At 54.7% G+C, this 18,325-nt stretch overlaps 22 non-coding genes and 17 pseudogenes across 22 annotated transcripts; all 39 read left to right on the forward strand.

Moving 5' to 3' along the window:
- Positions 1-288: 288 nt before the first annotated feature.
- Positions 289-407, forward strand: LOC135601009 (5S ribosomal RNA). Its single transcript, XR_010483315.1, has one exon. It is a non-coding gene; the product is annotated as a 5S ribosomal RNA (ribosomal RNA).
- Positions 408-757: 350 nt separating this feature from the next.
- On the forward strand, positions 758-876 carry LOC135599511 (5S ribosomal RNA; annotated as a pseudogene).
- Positions 877-1,226: 350 nt separating this feature from the next.
- On the forward strand, positions 1,227-1,345 carry LOC135600969 (5S ribosomal RNA). Its single transcript, XR_010483277.1, has one exon. It is a non-coding gene; the product is annotated as a 5S ribosomal RNA (ribosomal RNA).
- A 348-nt stretch (positions 1,346-1,693) lies between these two features.
- On the forward strand, positions 1,694-1,812 carry LOC135602993 (5S ribosomal RNA). The gene has a single exon (XR_010484069.1). It is a non-coding gene; the product is annotated as a 5S ribosomal RNA (ribosomal RNA).
- Positions 1,813-2,162: 350 nt separating this feature from the next.
- Positions 2,163-2,281, forward strand: LOC135604212 (5S ribosomal RNA; annotated as a pseudogene).
- Positions 2,282-2,631: 350 nt separating this feature from the next.
- LOC135602619 (5S ribosomal RNA) lies at positions 2,632-2,750 on the forward strand (annotated as a pseudogene).
- A 350-nt stretch (positions 2,751-3,100) lies between these two features.
- On the forward strand, positions 3,101-3,219 carry LOC135600719 (5S ribosomal RNA). The gene has a single exon (XR_010483034.1). It is a non-coding gene; the product is annotated as a 5S ribosomal RNA (ribosomal RNA).
- Positions 3,220-3,569: 350 nt separating this feature from the next.
- Positions 3,570-3,688, forward strand: LOC135601646 (5S ribosomal RNA; annotated as a pseudogene).
- A 350-nt stretch (positions 3,689-4,038) lies between these two features.
- LOC135604278 (5S ribosomal RNA) lies at positions 4,039-4,157 on the forward strand (annotated as a pseudogene).
- Positions 4,158-4,507: 350 nt separating this feature from the next.
- On the forward strand, positions 4,508-4,626 carry LOC135603623 (5S ribosomal RNA; annotated as a pseudogene).
- A 350-nt stretch (positions 4,627-4,976) lies between these two features.
- LOC135602224 (5S ribosomal RNA) lies at positions 4,977-5,095 on the forward strand. The gene has a single exon (XR_010483963.1). It is a non-coding gene; the product is annotated as a 5S ribosomal RNA (ribosomal RNA).
- A 350-nt stretch (positions 5,096-5,445) lies between these two features.
- LOC135601650 (5S ribosomal RNA) lies at positions 5,446-5,564 on the forward strand (annotated as a pseudogene).
- A 350-nt stretch (positions 5,565-5,914) lies between these two features.
- On the forward strand, positions 5,915-6,033 carry LOC135601780 (5S ribosomal RNA). The gene has a single exon (XR_010483918.1). It is a non-coding gene; the product is annotated as a 5S ribosomal RNA (ribosomal RNA).
- Positions 6,034-6,383: 350 nt separating this feature from the next.
- Positions 6,384-6,502, forward strand: LOC135603138 (5S ribosomal RNA; annotated as a pseudogene).
- A 350-nt stretch (positions 6,503-6,852) lies between these two features.
- LOC135599654 (5S ribosomal RNA) lies at positions 6,853-6,971 on the forward strand. Its single transcript, XR_010482001.1, has one exon. It is a non-coding gene; the product is annotated as a 5S ribosomal RNA (ribosomal RNA).
- Positions 6,972-7,321: 350 nt separating this feature from the next.
- LOC135600287 (5S ribosomal RNA) lies at positions 7,322-7,440 on the forward strand. The gene has a single exon (XR_010482613.1). It is a non-coding gene; the product is annotated as a 5S ribosomal RNA (ribosomal RNA).
- A 350-nt stretch (positions 7,441-7,790) lies between these two features.
- On the forward strand, positions 7,791-7,909 carry LOC135602784 (5S ribosomal RNA; annotated as a pseudogene).
- A 351-nt stretch (positions 7,910-8,260) lies between these two features.
- LOC135604040 (5S ribosomal RNA) lies at positions 8,261-8,379 on the forward strand (annotated as a pseudogene).
- A 348-nt stretch (positions 8,380-8,727) lies between these two features.
- On the forward strand, positions 8,728-8,846 carry LOC135601145 (5S ribosomal RNA). The gene has a single exon (XR_010483448.1). It is a non-coding gene; the product is annotated as a 5S ribosomal RNA (ribosomal RNA).
- A 350-nt stretch (positions 8,847-9,196) lies between these two features.
- On the forward strand, positions 9,197-9,315 carry LOC135601884 (5S ribosomal RNA). Its single transcript, XR_010483929.1, has one exon. It is a non-coding gene; the product is annotated as a 5S ribosomal RNA (ribosomal RNA).
- A 350-nt stretch (positions 9,316-9,665) lies between these two features.
- LOC135603139 (5S ribosomal RNA) lies at positions 9,666-9,784 on the forward strand (annotated as a pseudogene).
- Positions 9,785-10,134: 350 nt separating this feature from the next.
- LOC135599655 (5S ribosomal RNA) lies at positions 10,135-10,253 on the forward strand. The gene has a single exon (XR_010482002.1). It is a non-coding gene; the product is annotated as a 5S ribosomal RNA (ribosomal RNA).
- Positions 10,254-10,603: 350 nt separating this feature from the next.
- Positions 10,604-10,722, forward strand: LOC135600288 (5S ribosomal RNA). Its single transcript, XR_010482614.1, has one exon. It is a non-coding gene; the product is annotated as a 5S ribosomal RNA (ribosomal RNA).
- A 350-nt stretch (positions 10,723-11,072) lies between these two features.
- Positions 11,073-11,191, forward strand: LOC135602785 (5S ribosomal RNA; annotated as a pseudogene).
- A 351-nt stretch (positions 11,192-11,542) lies between these two features.
- LOC135604041 (5S ribosomal RNA) lies at positions 11,543-11,661 on the forward strand (annotated as a pseudogene).
- A 348-nt stretch (positions 11,662-12,009) lies between these two features.
- On the forward strand, positions 12,010-12,128 carry LOC135601146 (5S ribosomal RNA). Its single transcript, XR_010483449.1, has one exon. It is a non-coding gene; the product is annotated as a 5S ribosomal RNA (ribosomal RNA).
- A 350-nt stretch (positions 12,129-12,478) lies between these two features.
- Positions 12,479-12,597, forward strand: LOC135601895 (5S ribosomal RNA). Its single transcript, XR_010483930.1, has one exon. It is a non-coding gene; the product is annotated as a 5S ribosomal RNA (ribosomal RNA).
- Positions 12,598-12,947: 350 nt separating this feature from the next.
- LOC135602445 (5S ribosomal RNA) lies at positions 12,948-13,066 on the forward strand (annotated as a pseudogene).
- Positions 13,067-13,416: 350 nt separating this feature from the next.
- LOC135604378 (5S ribosomal RNA) lies at positions 13,417-13,535 on the forward strand. The gene has a single exon (XR_010484220.1). It is a non-coding gene; the product is annotated as a 5S ribosomal RNA (ribosomal RNA).
- A 350-nt stretch (positions 13,536-13,885) lies between these two features.
- On the forward strand, positions 13,886-14,004 carry LOC135603204 (5S ribosomal RNA; annotated as a pseudogene).
- Positions 14,005-14,354: 350 nt separating this feature from the next.
- LOC135600773 (5S ribosomal RNA) lies at positions 14,355-14,473 on the forward strand. The gene has a single exon (XR_010483086.1). It is a non-coding gene; the product is annotated as a 5S ribosomal RNA (ribosomal RNA).
- A 349-nt stretch (positions 14,474-14,822) lies between these two features.
- Positions 14,823-14,941, forward strand: LOC135600966 (5S ribosomal RNA). The gene has a single exon (XR_010483274.1). It is a non-coding gene; the product is annotated as a 5S ribosomal RNA (ribosomal RNA).
- A 348-nt stretch (positions 14,942-15,289) lies between these two features.
- Positions 15,290-15,408, forward strand: LOC135600481 (5S ribosomal RNA). The gene has a single exon (XR_010482802.1). It is a non-coding gene; the product is annotated as a 5S ribosomal RNA (ribosomal RNA).
- A 347-nt stretch (positions 15,409-15,755) lies between these two features.
- On the forward strand, positions 15,756-15,874 carry LOC135600801 (5S ribosomal RNA). Its single transcript, XR_010483115.1, has one exon. It is a non-coding gene; the product is annotated as a 5S ribosomal RNA (ribosomal RNA).
- A 350-nt stretch (positions 15,875-16,224) lies between these two features.
- On the forward strand, positions 16,225-16,343 carry LOC135600335 (5S ribosomal RNA). Its single transcript, XR_010482658.1, has one exon. It is a non-coding gene; the product is annotated as a 5S ribosomal RNA (ribosomal RNA).
- Positions 16,344-16,693: 350 nt separating this feature from the next.
- LOC135601446 (5S ribosomal RNA) lies at positions 16,694-16,812 on the forward strand. The gene has a single exon (XR_010483739.1). It is a non-coding gene; the product is annotated as a 5S ribosomal RNA (ribosomal RNA).
- Positions 16,813-17,161: 349 nt separating this feature from the next.
- LOC135603203 (5S ribosomal RNA) lies at positions 17,162-17,280 on the forward strand (annotated as a pseudogene).
- A 350-nt stretch (positions 17,281-17,630) lies between these two features.
- Positions 17,631-17,749, forward strand: LOC135601760 (5S ribosomal RNA; annotated as a pseudogene).
- A 349-nt stretch (positions 17,750-18,098) lies between these two features.
- Positions 18,099-18,217, forward strand: LOC135600314 (5S ribosomal RNA). Its single transcript, XR_010482639.1, has one exon. It is a non-coding gene; the product is annotated as a 5S ribosomal RNA (ribosomal RNA).
- The last annotated feature ends 108 nt before the right edge of the window (positions 18,218-18,325 follow it).

Below are 18,325 nucleotides of genomic sequence, written 5' to 3' on the forward strand. Positions count from 1 at the left end.
GGAAATTTGCTGTGACCGGTACGCAGTCAGTATCGAGGGGCTCGGAGAGAGCTTTCGGATTGGGGTCGCAATAGCGATTCCGAGATCGTTCTAGAAAGTGCCGATGATTTCGGCACGCGCTTGCCGTGACCGATACGCAGTCGTCGGGCTAGGGCTCGGAGAGAGCTTGCAATAGGGATATCGTGAACGTTCGAGAAAGCGACGACGGTTTCGCGACGGGCAAGAGGCTCCGGACGTTGATACGCCGACCGCGACGTGCACATAGGCGAGGGACGAAGCACGTGAAACGGGTGCGATAATGCCAGCACTAAATCACCGGATCCCATCAAAACTCCGAAGTTCAGTGTGCTTGGTCCAGAGTAGTACTAGGATGGGTGACCCCCTGGGAAGTCCTCGTGTTGCACTCCTTTTTGCATCCCGGGATACGAAACATCTCCCGTAGAGCTCCGAGACGATTTTTTTGGGGCTGGAAATTTGCTGTGACCGCTATGCTTTCAGTATCGAGGGGCTCGGAGAGAGCTTTCCGGATTGGGGTCGCAATAGCGATTCCGAGATCGTTATAGAAAGTGCCGATGGTTTCGGCACGCGCTTGCCATGACAGTTACGCAGTCGTCGGCCTAGGGCTCGGAGAGAGCTTGCAATAGGGATTTCGTGAACGTTCGAGAAAGCGCCTACGGTTTCGTGACGGGCAAGTGGCTCCGGACGTTGATGCGCTGACCGCGACGTGCACATAGGCGAGGGACGAAGCTCGCGAAACGGGTGCTATAATGGAAGCACTAAATCACCGGATCGCTTCAAAACACCGAAGTTAAGCATGCTTGGGCCAGAGTAGTACTACGATGGGTGACCCCCTGGGAAGTCCTCGTGTTGCAATCCTTTTTGAATCCCGGGATACGAAACATCTCCCGTAGAGCTTCGAGACGTTTGTTTTGGGGCTGGAAATTTGCTTTGTCCGCTATGCAGTCAGTATCGAGGGGCTCGGAGAGAGCTTTCCGGATTGGGGTCGCAATAGCGATTCCGAGATCGTTCTAGAAAGTGCCGATGGTTTCGGCACGCGCTTGCCGTGACCGATACGCTGTCGTCGGGCTAGGGCTCGGAGAGAGCTTGCAATAGGGATTTCGTGAACGTTCGAGAAAGCGACGACGGTTTCGTGACGGGCAAGAGGCTCCGGACGTTGATGCGCCGACCGCGACGTGCACATAAGCGAGGGACGAAGCTCGCGAAACGGGTGCGATAATGCCAGCACTAAATCACCGGATCCCATCAAAACTCCGAAGTTAAGCGTGCTTGGGCCAGAGTAGAACTAGGATGGGTGACCCCCTGGGAAGTCCTCGTGGTGCACTCCTTTTTGCATCCCGAGATACGAAACATCTCCCGTAGAGCTCCGAGACGTTTGTTTTGGGGCTGGAAATTTGCTTTGGCCGCTACGCAGTCAGTATCGAGGGGCTCGAAGAGCTTTCTAGATTGGGGTCGCAATAGCGATTCCGAGATCGTTCTAGAAAGTGCCGATGGTTTCGGCACGCGCTTGCCGTGACCGATAGGCAGTCGTCGGGCTAGGGCTCGGAGAGAGCTTGCAATAGGGATTTCGTGAACGTTCGAGAAAGCACCGACGATTTCGTGACGGGCAAGAGGCTCCGGACGCTGATGCGCCGACTGCAACGTGCACATAGGCGAGGGACGAAGCACGCGAATCGGGTGCGATAATGCCAGCACTAAATCACCGGAACCCATCAGAACTCCGAAGTTAAGCGTGCTTGGGCCAGAGTAGTACTAGGATGGGTGACCCCCTGGGAAGTGCTCGTGTTGCAATCCTTCTTATATCCCGAGATACGAAACATCTCCCGTAGAGCTCCGAGACGATTGTTTTGGGGCTCGAAATTTGTCGTGACCGCTATGCTATCAGTATCGAGGGGCTCGGAGAGAGCTTTCCGGATTGGGGTCGCAATAGCGATTCCGAGATCGTTCTAGAAAGTGCCGATGGTTTCGGCACGCGCTTGCCGTGACCGATACGCAGTCGTCGGGCTAGGGCTCGGAGAGAGCTTGCAATAGGGATTTCGTGAACGTTCGAGAAAGCGACGACGGTTTCGTGACGGGTAAGAGGCTCCGGACGTTGATAAGCCGACCGCGACGTGCACATAGGCGAGGGACGAAGCACGTGAAACGGGTGCGATAATGCCAGCACTAAATCACCGGATCCCATCAAAACTATGATGTTCAGTGTGCTTGGGCCAGAGTATTACTAGGATGGGTGACCCCCTGGGAAGTCCTCGTGTTGCACTCCTTTTTGCATCCCGAGATACGAAACATCTCCCGTAGAGCTCCGAGATGATTGTTTTGGGGCTGGAAATTTGCTGTGACCGCTACGCTGTCAGTATCGAGGGGCTCGGAGAGAGCTTTCCGGATTGGGGTCGCAATAGCGATTCCGAGATCGTTCTAGAAAGTGCCGATGGTTTCGGCACATGCTTGCCGTGACCGATACGCAGTCGTCGGGCTAGGGCTCGGAGAGAGTTTGCAATAGGGATTTCGTGAACGTTCGAGAAAGCGCCGACGGTTTCGTGACGGGCAAGAGGCTCCGGACGTTGATACGCCGACCGCGACGTGCACATAGGCGAGGGACGAAGCACGCGAAACGGGTGCTATAATGCCAGCACTAAATCACCGGATCCCATCAAAACTCCGAAGTTAAGCGTGCTTGGGCCAGAGTAGTACTAGGAAAGGTGACCCCCTGGGAAGTCCTCGTGTTGCGCTGCTTTTTGCATCCCGGGATATGAAACATCTCCCTTATAGCTTCGAGACGATTGTTTTGGGGCTGGAAATTTGCCGTGACCGCTACGCTGTCAGTACCGAGGGGCTCGGAGAGAGCTTTCCGGATTGGGGTCGCAATAGCGATTCCGAGATCGTTCTAGAAAGTGCCGATGGTTTCGGCACGTGCTTACCGTGACCGATACGCAGTCGTCGGGCTAGGGCTCGGAGAGAGCTTGCAATAGGGATTTCGTGAACGTTCGAGAAAGCGCCGACGGTTTCGTGACGGGCAAGAGGCTCCGGACGTTGATACGCCGACCGCGACGTGCACATAGGCGAGGGACAAAGCACACGAAACGGGTGCTATAATGCCAGCACTAAATCACCGGATCCCATCAAAACTCCGAAGTTAAGCGTGCTTGGGCCAGAGTAGTACTAGGATAGGTGACCCCCTGGGAAGTCCTCGTGTTGCGCTCCTTTTCGCATCCCGGGATACGAAACATCTCCCGTATAGCTCCGAGATGATTGTTTTGGGGCTGGAAATTTGCCGTGACCGCTACGCTGTCAGTATCGAGGGGCTCGGAGAGAGCTTTCCGGATTGGGGTCGCAATAGCGATTCCGAGATCGTTCTAAAAAGTGCCGATGGTTTCGGCACGTGCTTGCCGTGACCGATACGCAGTCGTCGGGCTAGGGCTCGGAGAGAGCATGCAATAGGGATTTCGTGAACGTTCGTGAAAGCGCCGAAGGTTTCGTGACGGGCAAGAGGCTCTGGACGTTGATACGCTGACCACGACGTGCACATAGGCGAGGGACGAAGCACACGAAACGGGTGCGATAATGCCAGCACTAAATCACCGGATCCCATCAAAACACCAAAGTTAAGCGTGCTTGGTCCAGAGTAGTACTAGGATGGGTGACCCCCTGGGAAGTCCTCGTGTTGCACTCCTTTTTGCATCCCGGGATACGAAACATCTCCCGTAGAGCTCCGAGGCGATTGTTTTGGGGCTGGAAATTTGCTGTGACCGCTACGCTGTTAGTAACGAGGGGCTCGGAGAGAGCTTTCCTGATTGGGGTCGCAATAGCGATTCCGAGATCGTTCTAGAAAGTGCCGATGGTTTCGTCACATGCTTGCCGTGACCGATACGCAGTCGTCGGGCTAGGGCTCGGAGAGAGTTTGCAATAGGGATTTCGTAAACATTCGAGAAAGCGCCGACGGTTTCGTGACGGGCAAGAGGCTCCGGACGTTGATACGCCGACCATGACGTGCACATAGGCGAGGGACGAAGCACGCGAAACGGGTGCTATAATGCCAGCACTAAATCACCGGATCCCATCAAAACACCGAAGTTAACCGTGCTTGGGCCAGAGTAGTACTAGGATAGGTGACCCCCAGGGAAGTCCTCGTGTTGCGCTGCTTTTTGCATCCCGGGATACGAAACATCTCCCGTATAGCTCCGAGACGATTGTTTTGGGGCTGGAAATTTGCCGTGACCGCTACGCTGTCAGTATCGATGGGCTCGGAGAGAGCTTTCCGGATTGGGGTCGCAATAGCGATTCCGTGATCGTTCTAGAAAGTGCCGATGGTTTCGGCACGTGCTTGCCGTGACCGATACGCAGTCGTCGGGCTAGGGCTCGGAGAGAGCTTGCAATAGGGATTTCGTGAACGTTCGAGAAAGCGCCGACGGTTTCGTGACGGGCAAGAGGTTCCGGACGTTGATACGCCGACCGCGAAGTGCACATAGGCGAGGGACGAAGCACGCGAAACGGGTGCTATAATGCCAGCACTAAGTCACCGGATCCCATCAAAACTCCGTAGTTAAGCGTGCTTGGACCAGAGTAGTACTAGGATAGGTGACCCCCTGGGAAGTATTCGTGTTGCGCTCCTTTTTGCATCCCGGGATATGAAACATCTCCCGTATAGCTCCGAGAAGATTGTTTTGGGGCTGGAAATTTGCCGTGACCACTACGTTGTCAGTATCGAGGGGCTCTGAGAGAGCTTTCCGGATTGGGGTCGCAATAGCGATTCCGAGATCGTTCTAAAAAGTGCCAATGGTTTCGGCACGTGCTTGCCGTGACCGATACGCAGTCGTTGGGCTAGGGCTCGGAGAGAGCTTGCAATAGCGATTTCGTGAACGTTCGAGAAAGCGCCGACGGTTTCATGACGGGCAAGAGGCTCCGGACGTGGATACGCTGACCACGACGTGCACATAGGCGAGGGACGAAGCACGCGAAAGGGGTGCGATAATGCCAGCACTAAATCACTGGATCCCATCAAAACTCCAAAGTTAAGCGTGCTTGGGCCAAAGTAGTACTAGGATGGGTGACCCCCTGGGAAGTCTTCGTATTGCACTCCTTTTTGCATCCCGGGATACGAAACATCTCCCGTAGAGCTCCGAGACAATTGTTTTGGGGCTGGAAATTTGCTGTGACCGCTACGCTGTCAGTATCGAGGGGCTCGGAGAGAGATTTCCGGATTGGAGTCGCAATAGCGATTCCGAGATCGTTCTAGAAAGTGCCGATGGTTTCGGCACGTTCTTGCCGTGACCGATACGCAGTCGTCGGGCTAGGGATCGGAGAGAGCTTGCAATAGGGATTTCGTGAACATTCGAGAAAGCGCCGACGGTTTCGTGACGGGCAAGAGGCTCCGGACGTTGATACGCCGACCGCGACGTGCACATAGGCGAGGGACGAAGCACGCGAAACGGGTGCGATAATTGCAGCACTAAATCACCGGATCCCATCAAAACTACGAAGTTAAGCGTGCTTGGGCCAGAGTAGTACTAGGATGGGTGACCCCCTGGGAACTCCTCGTGTTGCACTCCTTTTTGCATCCCGGGATACGAAACATCTCCCGTATAGCTCCGAGACGATTGTTTTGGGGCTGGAAATTTGCCGTGACCACTACGTTGTCAGTATCGAGGGGCTCTGAGAGAGCTTTCCGGATTGGGGTCGCAATAGCGATTCCGAGATCGTTCTAAAAAGTGCCGATGGTTTCGGCACGTGCTTGCCGTGACCGATACGCAGTCGTCGGGCTAGGGCTCGGAGAGAGCTTGCAATAGCGATTTCGTGAACGTTCGAGAAAGCTCCGACGGTTTCATGACGGGCAAGAGGCTCCGGACGTTGATACGCTTACCACGACGTGCACATAGGCGAGGGACGAAGCACGCGAAACGGGTGCGATAATGCCAGCACTAAATCACTGGATCCCATCAAAACTCCAAAGTTAAGCGTGCTTGGGCCAGAGTAGTACTAGGATGGGTGACCCCCTGGGAAGTCCTCGTGTTGCACTCCTTTTTGCATCCCGGGATACGAAACTTCTACCGTAGAGCTCCGAGACGATTGTTTTGGGGCTGGAAATTTGCTGTGACCGCTACGCTATCAGTATCGAGGGGCTCGGAGAGAGCTTTCCGGATTGGGGTCGCAATAGCGATTCTGAGATCGTTCTAGAAAGTGCCGATGGTTTCGGCACGTGCTTGCCGTGACCGATACGCAGTCGTCGGGCTAGGGCTCGGGGAGAGCTTGCAATAGGGATTTCATGAACGTTCGAGAAAGCGCCGACGGTTTCGTGACGGGCAAGAGGTTCCGGACGTTGATACGCCGACCGCGACGTGCACATAGGCGAGGGACGAAGCACGCGAAACGGGTGCTATAATGCCAGCACTAAATCACCGGATCCCATCAAAACTCCGAAGTTAAGCGTGCTTGGACCAGAGTAGTACTAGGATAGGTGACCCCCTGGGAAGTATTCGTGTTGCGCTCGTTTTTACATCCCGGGATACGAAACATCTCCCGTATAGCTCCGAGACGATTGTTTTGGGGCTGGAAATTTGCCGTGACCACTACGTTGTCAGTATCGAGGGGCTCTGAGAGAGCTTTCCGGATTGGGGTCGCAATAGCGATTCCGAGATCGTTCTAAAAAGTGCCGATGGTTTCGGCACGTGCTTGCCGTGACCGATACGCAGTCGTCGGGCTAGGGCTCGGAGAGAGCTTGCAATAGCGATTTCGTGAACGTTCGAGAAAGCGCCGACGGTTTCATGACGGGCAAGAGGCTCCGGACGTTGATACGCTGACCACGACGTGCACATAGGCGAGGGACGAAGCACGCGAAACGGGTGCGATAATGCCAGCACTAAATCACTGGATCCCATCAAAACTCCAAAGTTAAGCGTGCTTGGGCCAGAGTAGTACTAGGATGGGTGACCCCCTGGGAAGTCCTCGAATTGCACTCCTTTTTGCATCCCGGGATACGAAACATCTCCCGTAGAGCTCCGAGACGATTGTTTTGGGGCTGGAAATTTGCTGTGACCGCTACGCTGTCAGTATCGAGGGGCTCGGAGAGAGCTTTCCGGATTAGAGTCGCAATAGCGATTCCGAGATCGTTCTAGAAAGTGCCGATGGTTTCGGCACGTTCTTGCCGTGACCGATACGCAGTCGTCGGGCTAGGGATCGGAGAGAGATTGCAATAGGGATTTCGTGAACATTCGAGAAAGCGCCGACGGTTTCGTGACGGGCAAGAGGCTCCGGACGTTGATACGCCGACCGCGACGTGCACATAGGCGAGGGACGAAGCACGCGAAACGGGTGCGATAATGCCAGCACTAAATCACCGGATCCCATCAAAACTACGAAGTTAAGCGTGCTTGGGCCAGAGTAGTACTAGGATGGGTGACCCCCTGGGAACTCCTCGTGTTGCACTCCTTTTTGCATCCCGGGATACGAAACATCCCCCGTAGAGCTCCGAGACGATTGTTTTGGGGCTGGAAATTTGCTGTGACCGCTACGCTGTCAATATCGAGGGGATCGGAGAGAACTTTCCAGATTGGGGTCGCAATAGCGATTCCGAGATCGTTCTAGAAAGTGCCGATGGTTTCGGCACGTGCTTGCCGTGACCGATACGCAGTCGTCGGGCTAGGGCTCGGTGAGAGCTTGCAATAGGGATTTCGTGAACGTTCGAGAAAGCGCCGACGGTTTCGTGACGGGCAAGAGGCTTCGGACGTTGATGCACCGACAGCGACATGCACATAGGCGAGGGACGAAGCTCGAGAAACGGGTGCTATAATGGCAGCACAAAATCACCGGATCCCATCAAAACACCGAAGTTAAGCGTGCTTGGGCCAGAGTAGTACTACGATGGGTGACCCCCTGGGAAGTCCTCGTGTTGCACTCCTTTTTGCATCCCGGGATACGAAACATTTCCCTTAGAGCTTCGAGTTGTTTGTTTTGGGGCTGGAAATTTGCTTTGACCGCTACGCAGTCAGTATCGAGGGGCTCGGAGAGAGCTTTTACGGATTGGGGTCGCAATAGCAATTCCTAGTTCGTTCTAGAAAGTGCCGATGGTTTCTGCACGCGCTTGTCGTGACCGATACGCAGTCGTCGGGCTAGGGCTCGGAGAGAGCTTGCAATAGGGATTTCGTGACCGTTCGAGAAAGCGTCGACGGTTTCGTGACGGGTAAGAGGCTCCTGACGTTGATGCACCGACCGCGACGTTCACATAGGCGAGGGACGAAGCTCGCGAAACGGGTGCGATAATGCTAGCACTAAATCACCAGATCCCATCAGAACTTCGAAGTTCAGTGTGCTTGGGCCAGAGTAGAACTAGGATGGGTGACCCCCTGGGAAGTCCTCATGTTGCACTCCTTTTTGCATCCCGGGATACAAAACATCTCCCGTAGAGCTCCGAGACGTTTGTTTTGGGGCTGGAAATTTGCTTTGACCGCTATGCAGTCAGTATCGAGGGGCTCGGAGAGCTTTCTGGATTGGGGTCGCAATAGCGATTCCGAGATCGTTCTAGAAAGTGCCGATGGTTTCGGCACGCGCTTGCCGGGACAGATAGGCAGTTGTCGGGCTAGGGCTCGGAGAGAGCTTGCAATAGGGATTTCGTGACATTTCGAGAAAGCCCCGACGGTTTCGTGACGGGCAAGAGGCTCCGGACGCTGATGCGACGACTGCGACGTGCACATAGGCGAGGGACGAAGCACGCGAATCGGGTGCGATAATGCCAACACTAAATCACTGGAACCCATCAGAACTCCGATGTTAAGCGTGGTTGGGCCAGAGTAGTACTAGGATGGGTGACCCCCTGGGAAGTGCTCGTGTTGCACTCCTTCTTGTATCCCGAGATACGAAACATCTCCCGTAGATCTCCAAGACGATTGTTTTGGGGCTCGAAATTTGCCGTGACCTCTATGCTGTCAGTATCGAGGGGCTCGGAGAGAGCTTTCCGGATTGGGGTCGCAATAGCGATTCCGAGATCGTTCAAGAATGTTCCGATGGTTTCGGCACGCGCTTGCCGTGACCGATACGCAGTCGTCGGGCTAGGGCTCGGAGAGAGCTTGCAATAGGGATTTCGTGAACGTTCGAGAAAGCACCGACGATTTCGTGACGGGCAAGAGGCTCCGGACGCTGATGCGCCGACTGCGACGTGCACATAGGCGAGGGATGAAGCACGCGAATCGGGTGCGATAATGCCAGCATTAAATCACCGGAACCCATCAGAACTCCGAAGTTAAGCGTGCTTGGGCCAGAGTAGTACTAGGATGGGTGACCCCCTGGGAAGTGCTCGTGTTGCACTCCTTCTTGTATCCCGAGATACGAAACATCTCCCGTAGAGCTCCGAGACGATTGTTTTGGGGCTCGAAATTTGCCGTGACCGCTACGCTGTCAGTATCGAGGGGCTCGGAGAGAGCTTTCCGGATCGGGGTCGCAATAGCGATTCTGAGATCGTTCTAGAAAGTGCCGATGGTTTCGGCACGTGCTTGCCGTGACCGATACGCAGTCGTCGGGCTAGGGCTCGGGGAGAGCTTGCAATAGGGATTTCATGAACGTTCGAGAAAGCGCCGACGGTTTCGTGACGGGCAAGAGGTTCCGGACGTTGATACGCCGACCGCGACGTGCACATAGGCGAGGGACGAAGCACGCGAAACGGGTGCTATAATGCCAGCACTAAATCACCGGATCCCATCAAAACTCCGAAGTTAAGCGTGCTTGGACCAGAGTAGTACTAGGATAGGTGACCCCCTGGGAAGTATTCGTGTTGCGCTCGTTTTTACATCCCGGGATACGAAACATCTCCCGTATAGCTCCGAGACGATTGTTTTGGGGCTGGAAATTTGCCGTGACCACTACGTTGTCAGTATCGAGGGGCTCTGAGAGAGCTTTCCGGATTGGGGTCGCAATAGCGATTCCGAGATCGTTCTAAAAAGTGCCGATGGTTTCGGCACGTGCTTGCCGTGACCGATACGCAGTCGTCGGGCTAGGGCTCGGAGAGAGCTTGCAATAGCGATTTCGTGAACGTTCGAGAAAGCGCCGACGGTTTCATGACGGGCAAGAGGCTCCGGACGTTGATACGCTGACCACGACGTGCACATAGGCGAGGGACGAAGCACGCGAAACGGGTGCGATAATGCCAGCACTAAATCACTGGATCCCATCAAAACTCCAAAGTTAAGCGTGCTTGGGCCAGAGTAGTACTAGGATGGGTGACCCCCTGGGAAGTCCTCGAATTGCACTCCTTTTTGCATCCCGGGATACGAAACATCTCCCGTAGAGCTCCGAGACGATTGTTTTGGGGCTGGAAATTTGCTGTGACCGCTACGCTGTCAGTATCGAGGGGCTCGGAGAGAGCTTTCCGGATTAGAGTCGCAATAGCGATTCCGAGATCGTTCTAGAAAGTGCCGATGGTTTCGGCACGTTCTTGCCGTGACCGATACGCAGTCGTCGGGCTAGGGATCGGAGAGAGATTGCAATAGGGATTTCGTGAACATTCGAGAAAGCGCCGACGGTTTCGTGACGGGCAAGAGGCTCCGGACGTTGATACGCCGACCGCGACGTGCACATAGGCGAGGGACGAAGCACGCGAAACGGGTGCGATAATGCCAGCACTAAATCACCGGATCCCATCAAAACTACGAAGTTAAGCGTGCTTGGGCCAGAGTAGTACTAGGATGGGTGACCCCCTGGGAACTCCTCGTGTTGCACTCCTTTTTGCATCCCGGGATACGAAACATCCCCCGTAGAGCTCCGAGACGATTGTTTTGGGGCTGGAAATTTGCTGTGACCGCTACGCTGTCAATATCGAGGGGATCGGAGAGAACTTTCCAGATTGGGGTCGCAATAGCGATTCCGAGATCGTTCTAGAAAGTGCCGATGGTTTCGGCACGTGCTTGCCGTGACCGATACGCAGTCGTCGGGCTAGGGCTCGGTGAGAGCTTGCAATAGGGATTTCGTGAACGTTCGAGAAAGCGCCGACGGTTTCGTGACGGGCAAGAGGCTTCGGACGTTGATGCACCGACAGCGACATGCACATAGGCGAGGGACGAAGCTCGAGAAACGGGTGCTATAATGGCAGCACAAAATCACCGGATCCCATCAAAACACCGAAGTTAAGCGTGCTTGGGCCAGAGTAGTACTACGATGGGTGACCCCCTGGGAAGTCCTCGTGTTGCACTCCTTTTTGCATCCCGGGATACGAAACATTTCCCTTAGAGCTTCGAGTTGTTTGTTTTGGGGCTGGAAATTTGCTTTGACCGCTACGCAGTCAGTATCGAGGGGCTCGGAGAGAGCTTTTACGGATTGGGGTCGCAATAGCAATTCCTAGTTCGTTCTAGAAAGTGCCGATGGTTTCTGCACGCGCTTGTCGTGACCGATACGCAGTCGTCGGGCTAGGGCTCGGAGAGAGCTTGCAATAGGGATTTCGTGACCGTTCGAGAAAGCGTCGACGGTTTCGTGACGGGTAAGAGGCTCCTGACGTTGATGCACCGACCGCGACGTTCACATAGGCGAGGGACGAAGCTCGCGAAACGGGTGCGATAATGCTAGCACTAAATCACCAGATCCCATCAGAACTTCGAAGTTCAGTGTGCTTGGGCCAGAGTAGAACTAGGATGGGTGACCCCCTGGGAAGTCCTCATGTTGCACTCCTTTTTGCATCCCGGGATACAAAACATCTCCCGTAGAGCTCCGAGACGTTTGTTTTGGGGCTGGAAATTTGCTTTGACCGCTATGCAGTCAGTATCGAGGGGCTCGGAGAGCTTTCTGGATTGGGGTCGCAATAGCGATTCCGAGATCGTTCTAGAAAGTGCCGATGGTTTCGGCACGCGCTTGCCGGGACAGATAGGCAGTTGTCGGGCTAGGGCTCGGAGAGAGCTTGCAATAGGGATTTCGTGACATTTCGAGAAAGCCCCGACGGTTTCGTGACGGGCAAGAGGCTCCGGACGCTGATGCGACGACTGCGACGTGCACATAGGCGAGGGACGAAGCACGCGAATCGGGTGCGATAATGCCAACACTAAATCACTGGAACCCATCAGAACTCCGATGTTAAGCGTGGTTGGGCCAGAGTAGTACTAGGATGGGTGACCCCCTGGGAAGTGCTCGTGTTGCACTCCTTCTTGTATCCCGAGATACGAAACATCTCCCGTAGATCTCCAAGACGATTGTTTTGGGGCTCGAAATTTGCCGTGACCTCTATGCTGTCAGTATCGAGGGGCTCGGAGAGAGCTTTCCGGATTGGGGTCGCAATAGCGATTCCGAGATCGTTCAAGAATGTTCCGATGGTTTCGGCACGCGCTTGCCGTGACCGATACGCAGTCGTCGGGCTAGGGCTCGGAGAGAGCTTGCAATAGGGATTTCGTGAACGTTCGAGAAAGCACCGACGATTTCGTGACGGGCAAGAGGCTCCGGACGCTGATGCGCCGACTGCGACGTGCACATAGGCGAGGGATGAAGCACGCGAATCGGGTGCGATAATGCCAGCATTAAATCACCGGAACCCATCAGAACTCCGAAGTTAAGCGTGCTTGGGCCAGAGTAGTACTAGGATGGGTGACCCCCTGGGAAGTGCTCGTGTTGCACTCCTTCTTGTATCCCGAGATACGAAACATCTCCCGTACAGCTCCGAGACGATTGTTTTGGGGCTCGAAATTTGCCATGACCGCTACGCTGTCAGTATCGAGGGGCTCGGAGAGAGCTTTCCGGATCGGGGTCGCAATAGCGATTCCGATATCGTTCAAGAAAGTGCCGATGGTTTCGGCACGCGCTTGCCGTGACCGATACGCAGTCGTCGGGCTAGGGCTCGGAGAGAGCTTGCAATAGGGATTTCGTGAACGTTCGAGAAAGCGACGACGGTTTCGTGACGGGCAAGAGGCTCCGGACGTTGATAAGCCGACCGCGACGTGCACATAGGCGAGGGACGAAGCACGTGAAACGGGTGCGATAATGCTAGCACTAAATCACCGGATCCCATCAAAATTCTGAAGTTCAGTGTGCTTGGGCCAGAGTAGTACTAGGATGGGTGACCCCCTGGGAAGTCCTCGTGTTGCACTCCTTTTTGCATCCCGGGATACGAAACATCTCCCGTAGTGCTCCGAGACGATTGTTTTGGGCCTGGAAATTTGTTGTGACCGCTACGCTGTCAGTATCGAGGGGCTCGGAGAGATCTTTCCGGATTGGGGTCGCAATAGCGATTCCGAGATCGTTCTAGAAAGTGCCGATGGTTTTGGCACGTTCTTGCCGTGACCGATACGCAGTCATCGGGCTAGGGATCGGATAGAGCTTGCAATAGGGATTTCGTGAACGTTCGAGAAAGCGCCGACGGTTTCGTGACGGGCAAGAGGCTCCGGACGTTGATACGCCGACCGCGACGTGCACATAGGCAAGGGATGAAGCACGCGAAACGGGAGCGATAATGCCAGCACTAAATCACCGGATCCCATCAAAACTCCGAAGTTAAGCGTGCTTGGGCCAGAGTAGTACTAGGATGGGTGACCCCCTGAGAAGTCCTCGTGTTGCACTCCTTTTTGCATCCCGGGAAACGAAACATCACCCGTAGAGCTCCGAAACGATTGTTTTGGGGCTGGAAATTTGCTGTGCCCGCTACACTGTCAGTATCGAGGGGATCGGAGAGAGCTTTCCAGATTGGGGTCGCAATAGCGATTCCGAGATCGTTTTAGAAAGTGCCGATGGTTTCGGCACGTGCTTGCCCTGACCGATACGCAGTCGTCGGGCTAGGGCTCGGAGAGAGCTTGCAATAGGGATTTCGTGAACGTTCGAGAAAGCGCCGACGGTTTCGTGACGGGCAAGAGGCTTCGGACGTTGATGCACCGACAGCGACATGCACATAGGCGAGGGACGAAGCTCGAGAAACGGGTGCTATAATGGCAGCACTAAATCACCAGATCCCATCAAAACACCGAAGTTAAGCGTGCTTGGGCCAGAGTAGTACTACGATGGGTGACCCCCTGGGAAGTCCTCGTGTTGCACTCCTTTTTGCATCCCGGGATACGAAACATCTCCCTTAGAGCTTCGAGACGTTTGTTTTGGGGCTGGAAATTTGCTTTGACCGCTATGCAGTCAGTATCGAGGGGCACGGAGAGAGCTTTCCGGATTGGGGTCGCAATAGCAATTCCGAGTTCGTTCTAGAAAGTGCCGATGGTTTCTGCACGCGCTTGCCGTGACCGATACGCAGTCGTCGGGCTAGGGCTCGGAGAGAGCTTGCAATAGGGATTTCGTGACCGTTCGAGAAAGCGTCGACGGTTTCGTGACGGGTAAAAAGCTCCTGACGTTGATGCACCGACCGCGACGTTCACATAGGCGAGGGACGAAGCATGCGAAATGGGTGCGATAATGCGAGCACTAAATCACCGGATCCCATCAGAATTCCTAAGTTAAGCGTGCTTGGGCAAAAGTAGTACTAGGATGGGTGACCTCCTGGGAAGTTCTCGTGTTGCACTCCTTTTTGCATACTGAGATATGAAACAACTCCCGTAAAGCTCCGAGATGATTGTTTTGGGCTCGAAATTTGCCGTGACCGCTACGCTGTCCGTATCGAGGGGCTCGGAGAGAGCTTTCCGGATTGGGGTCGCAATAGCGATTCCGAGATCGTTCTAGAAAGTGCCGATGGTTTCGGCACGCGCTTGCCGTGACCGATACGAAGTCGTCGGGCTAGAGCTCGGAGAGAGCTTGCAATAGGGATTTCGTGATCGTTCGAGAAAGCGCCGACGGTTTCGTGACGGGCAAGAGGCTCCGGACGTTGATGCACCGACCGCGACGTGCACATAGGCGAGGGACGAAGCTCGCGAAACGGGTGCGATAATGCCAGCACTAAATCACCGGATCCCATCAAAACTCCGAAGTTAAGCGTGCTTGGGTAAGAGTAGAACTAGGATGGGCGACCCCCTGGGAAGTCCTCGTGTTGCACTCCTTTTTGCATCCCGGGATACGAAACATCTCCCGTAGAGCTCCGAGACGTTTGTTTTGGGGCTGGAAATTTGCTTTGACCGCTACGCAGTCAGTATCGAGGGGCTCGGAGAGCTTTCTGGATTGGGGTCGCAATAGCGATTCCGAGATCATTCTAGAAAGTGCCGATTGTTTCGGCACGTTCTTGCCGTGACCGATACGAAGTCGTCGGGCTAGGGCTCAGAGAGAGCTTGCAATAGGGATTTCGTGAACGTTCGAGAAAGCGCCAACGGTTTCGTGACGGGCAAGAGGCTCCGGACGCTGATGCGACGACTGCGACGTGCACATAGGCGAGGGACGACGCATGCGAATCGGGTGCGATAATGCCAGCACTAAATCACCAGAACCCATCAGAACTCCGAAGTTAAGCGTGCTTGGGCCAGAGTAGTACTAGGATGGGTGATCCCCTGGGAAGTGCTCGCGTTGCACTCCTTGTATCCCGAGATACGTAAAATCTCCAGTAGAGCTCCGAGACGATTGTTTTGGGGCTCGAAATTTGCCGTGACCGCTACGCTGTAAGTATCGAGGGGCTCGGAGAGAGCTTTCCGGATTGGGGTCGCAATAGCGATTCCGAGATCGTTCTAGAAAGTGCCGATGGTTTTGGCACGCGCTTGCCGTGACCGATACGCAGTCGTCGGGCTAGGGCTCGGAGAGAGCTTGCAATAGGGATTTCGTGAACGTTCGAGAAAGCGACGATGGTTTCGTGACGGGCAAGAGGCTCCGGACGTTGATACGCCGACCGCGACGTGCACATAGGCGAGGGACGAAGCACGTGAAACGGGTGCGATAATGCCAGCACTAAATCACCGGATCCCATCAAAACTCCGAAGTTCAGTGTGCTTGGGCCAGAGTAGTACTAGGATGGTTGACCCCCTGGGAAGTCCTCGTGTTGCACTCCTTTTTGCATCCCGGGATACGAAACATCTCCCGTAGAGCTCCGAGACGATTGTTTTGGGGCTGGAAATTTGCTGTGACCGCTACGCAGTCAGTATCGAGGCGCTCGGAGAGAGCTTTCCGGATTGGGGTCGCAATAGCGATTCCAAGATCGTTCTAGAAAGTGCCGAAGGTTTCGGCACGTGCTTGCCGTGACCGATACGCAATCGTCGGGCTAGGGCTCGGAGAGAGTTTGCAATAGGGATTTCGTGAACGTTCGAGAAAGCGCCGACGGTTTCGTGACGGGCAAGAGGCTCCGGACGTTGATACGCCGACCGCGACGTGCACATAGGCGAGGGACGAAGCACGCGAAACGGGTGCGATAATGCCAGCACTAAATCACCGGATCCCATCAAAACTCCGAAGTTAAGCGTGCTTGGGCCAGAGTAGTACTAGGATTGGCGACCCCCTGGGAAGTCCTCGTGTTGCACTCCTTTTTGCATCCTGGGATACGAAACATCTCCCGTAGAGCTCCGAGACGATTGTTTTGGGGCTGGAAATTTGCTGTGATCGCTACGATGTCAGTATCGAGGGGATCGGAGAGAGCTTTCCAGATTGGGGTCGCAATAGCGATTCCTAGATCGTTCTAGAAAGTGCCGATGGTTTCGGCACGTGCTTGCCGTGACCGATACGCAGTCGTCGAGCAAGGGCTCGGAGAGAGCTTGCAATAGGGATTTCGTGAACGTTCGAGAAAGCGCCGACGGTATCGTGACGGGCAAGAGGCTTCGGACGTTGATGCACCGACAGCGACGTGCACATAGGCGAGGGACGAAGCATGCGAAACGGGTGCGATAATGCCAGCACTAAATCACCGGATTCCATCAGAACTCCGAAGTTAAGCGTGCTTGGGCAAGAGTAGTACTAGGATGGGTGACCCCCTGGGAAGTCCTCGTGTTGCACTCCTTTTTGCATCCCGAGATACGAAACATCTCCCGTAGAGCTCCGAGACGATTATTTTGGGCTCGAAATTTGTCGTGACAGCTACGCTGTCAGTATCGAGGGGCTCGGAGAGAACTTTCCGGATTGGGGTCGCAATAGCGATTCCGAGATCGTTCTAGAAAGTGCCGATGGTTTCGGCACGCGCTTGCCGTGACTGATACGCAGTCGTCGGGCTAGGGCTCGGACAGAGCTTGCAATAGGGATTTCGTGAACGTTCGAGAAAGCGCCGACGATTTCGTGACGGGCAAGAGGCTCCGTACGTTGATGCACCGACCGCGACGTGCACATAGGCGAGGGACGAAGCTCGAAAAACGGGTGCTATAATGGCAGCACTAAATCACCGGATCCCATCAAAACACCAAAGTTAAGCGTGCTTGGGCCAGAGTAGTACTACGATGGGTGACCCCCTGGGAAGTCCTCGTGTTGCACTCCTTTTTGCATCCCGGGATACGAAACATCTACCGTAGAGCTTCGAGACGTTTGTTTTGGGGCTGGAAATTTGCTTTGACCGCTACGCAGTCAGTATCGAGGGGCTCGGAGAGAGCTTTCCGGATTGGGGTCGCAATAGCAATTCCGAGTTCGTTCTAGAAAGTGCCGATGGTTTCTGCACGCGCTTACCGTGACCGATACGCAGTCGTCGGGCTAGGGCTCGGAGAGAGCTTGCAATAGGGATTTCGTGACCGTTCGAGAAAGCGTCGACGGTTTTGTTACGAGTAAGAGGCTCCTGACGTTGATGCACCGACCGCGACGTTCACATAGGCGAGGGACGAAGCATGCGAAACGGGTGCGATAATGCCTGCACTAAATCACCGGATCCCATCAGAATTCCCAAGTTTAGCGTGCTTGGGCAAAAGTAGTACTAGGATGGGTGACCCCTTGGGAAGTCCTCGTGTTGCACTCCTTTTTGCATCCTGAGATACGAAACATCTCCCATAAAGCTCCGAGATGATTGTTTTGGGCCCGAATTTTGCCGTGACCGCTACGCTGTCCGTATCGAGGGGCTCGGAGAGAGCTTTCCGGATTGGGGTCGCAATAGCGATTCCGAGATCTTTCTAGAAAGTGCCGATGGTTTCGGCACGCGCTTGCCGTGACCGATACGCTGTCGTCGGGCTAGGGCTCGGAGAGAGCTTGCAAAAGGGATTTCGTGAACATTCGAGAAAGCGCCGACGGTTTCGTGAAGGGCAAGAGGCTCCGGACGTTGATGCGCCGACCGCGACGTGCACATAGGCGAGGGACGAAGCATGCGCAACGGGTGCGATAATGCCAGCACTAAATCACCGGATCCCATCAAAACTCCGAAGTTAAGCGTGCTTGGGCCAGAGTAGTACTAGGATGGGTGACCCCCTGGGAAGTCCTCGTGTTGCACTCCTTTTTGCATCCCGGGATACGAAACATCTCCCGTAGAGCTCCGAGACGATTGTTATGGGGCTGGAAATTTGCTGTGACCGCTACGCCGTCAGTATCGAGGGGCTCGGAG

The sequence above is a fragment of the Musa acuminata genome, chromosome BXJ2-1 (assembly GCF_036884655.1).
Source record: "Musa acuminata AAA Group cultivar baxijiao chromosome BXJ2-1, Cavendish_Baxijiao_AAA, whole genome shotgun sequence".
In the NCBI taxonomy this organism is placed as follows: domain Eukaryota; kingdom Viridiplantae; phylum Streptophyta; class Magnoliopsida; order Zingiberales; family Musaceae; genus Musa; species Musa acuminata.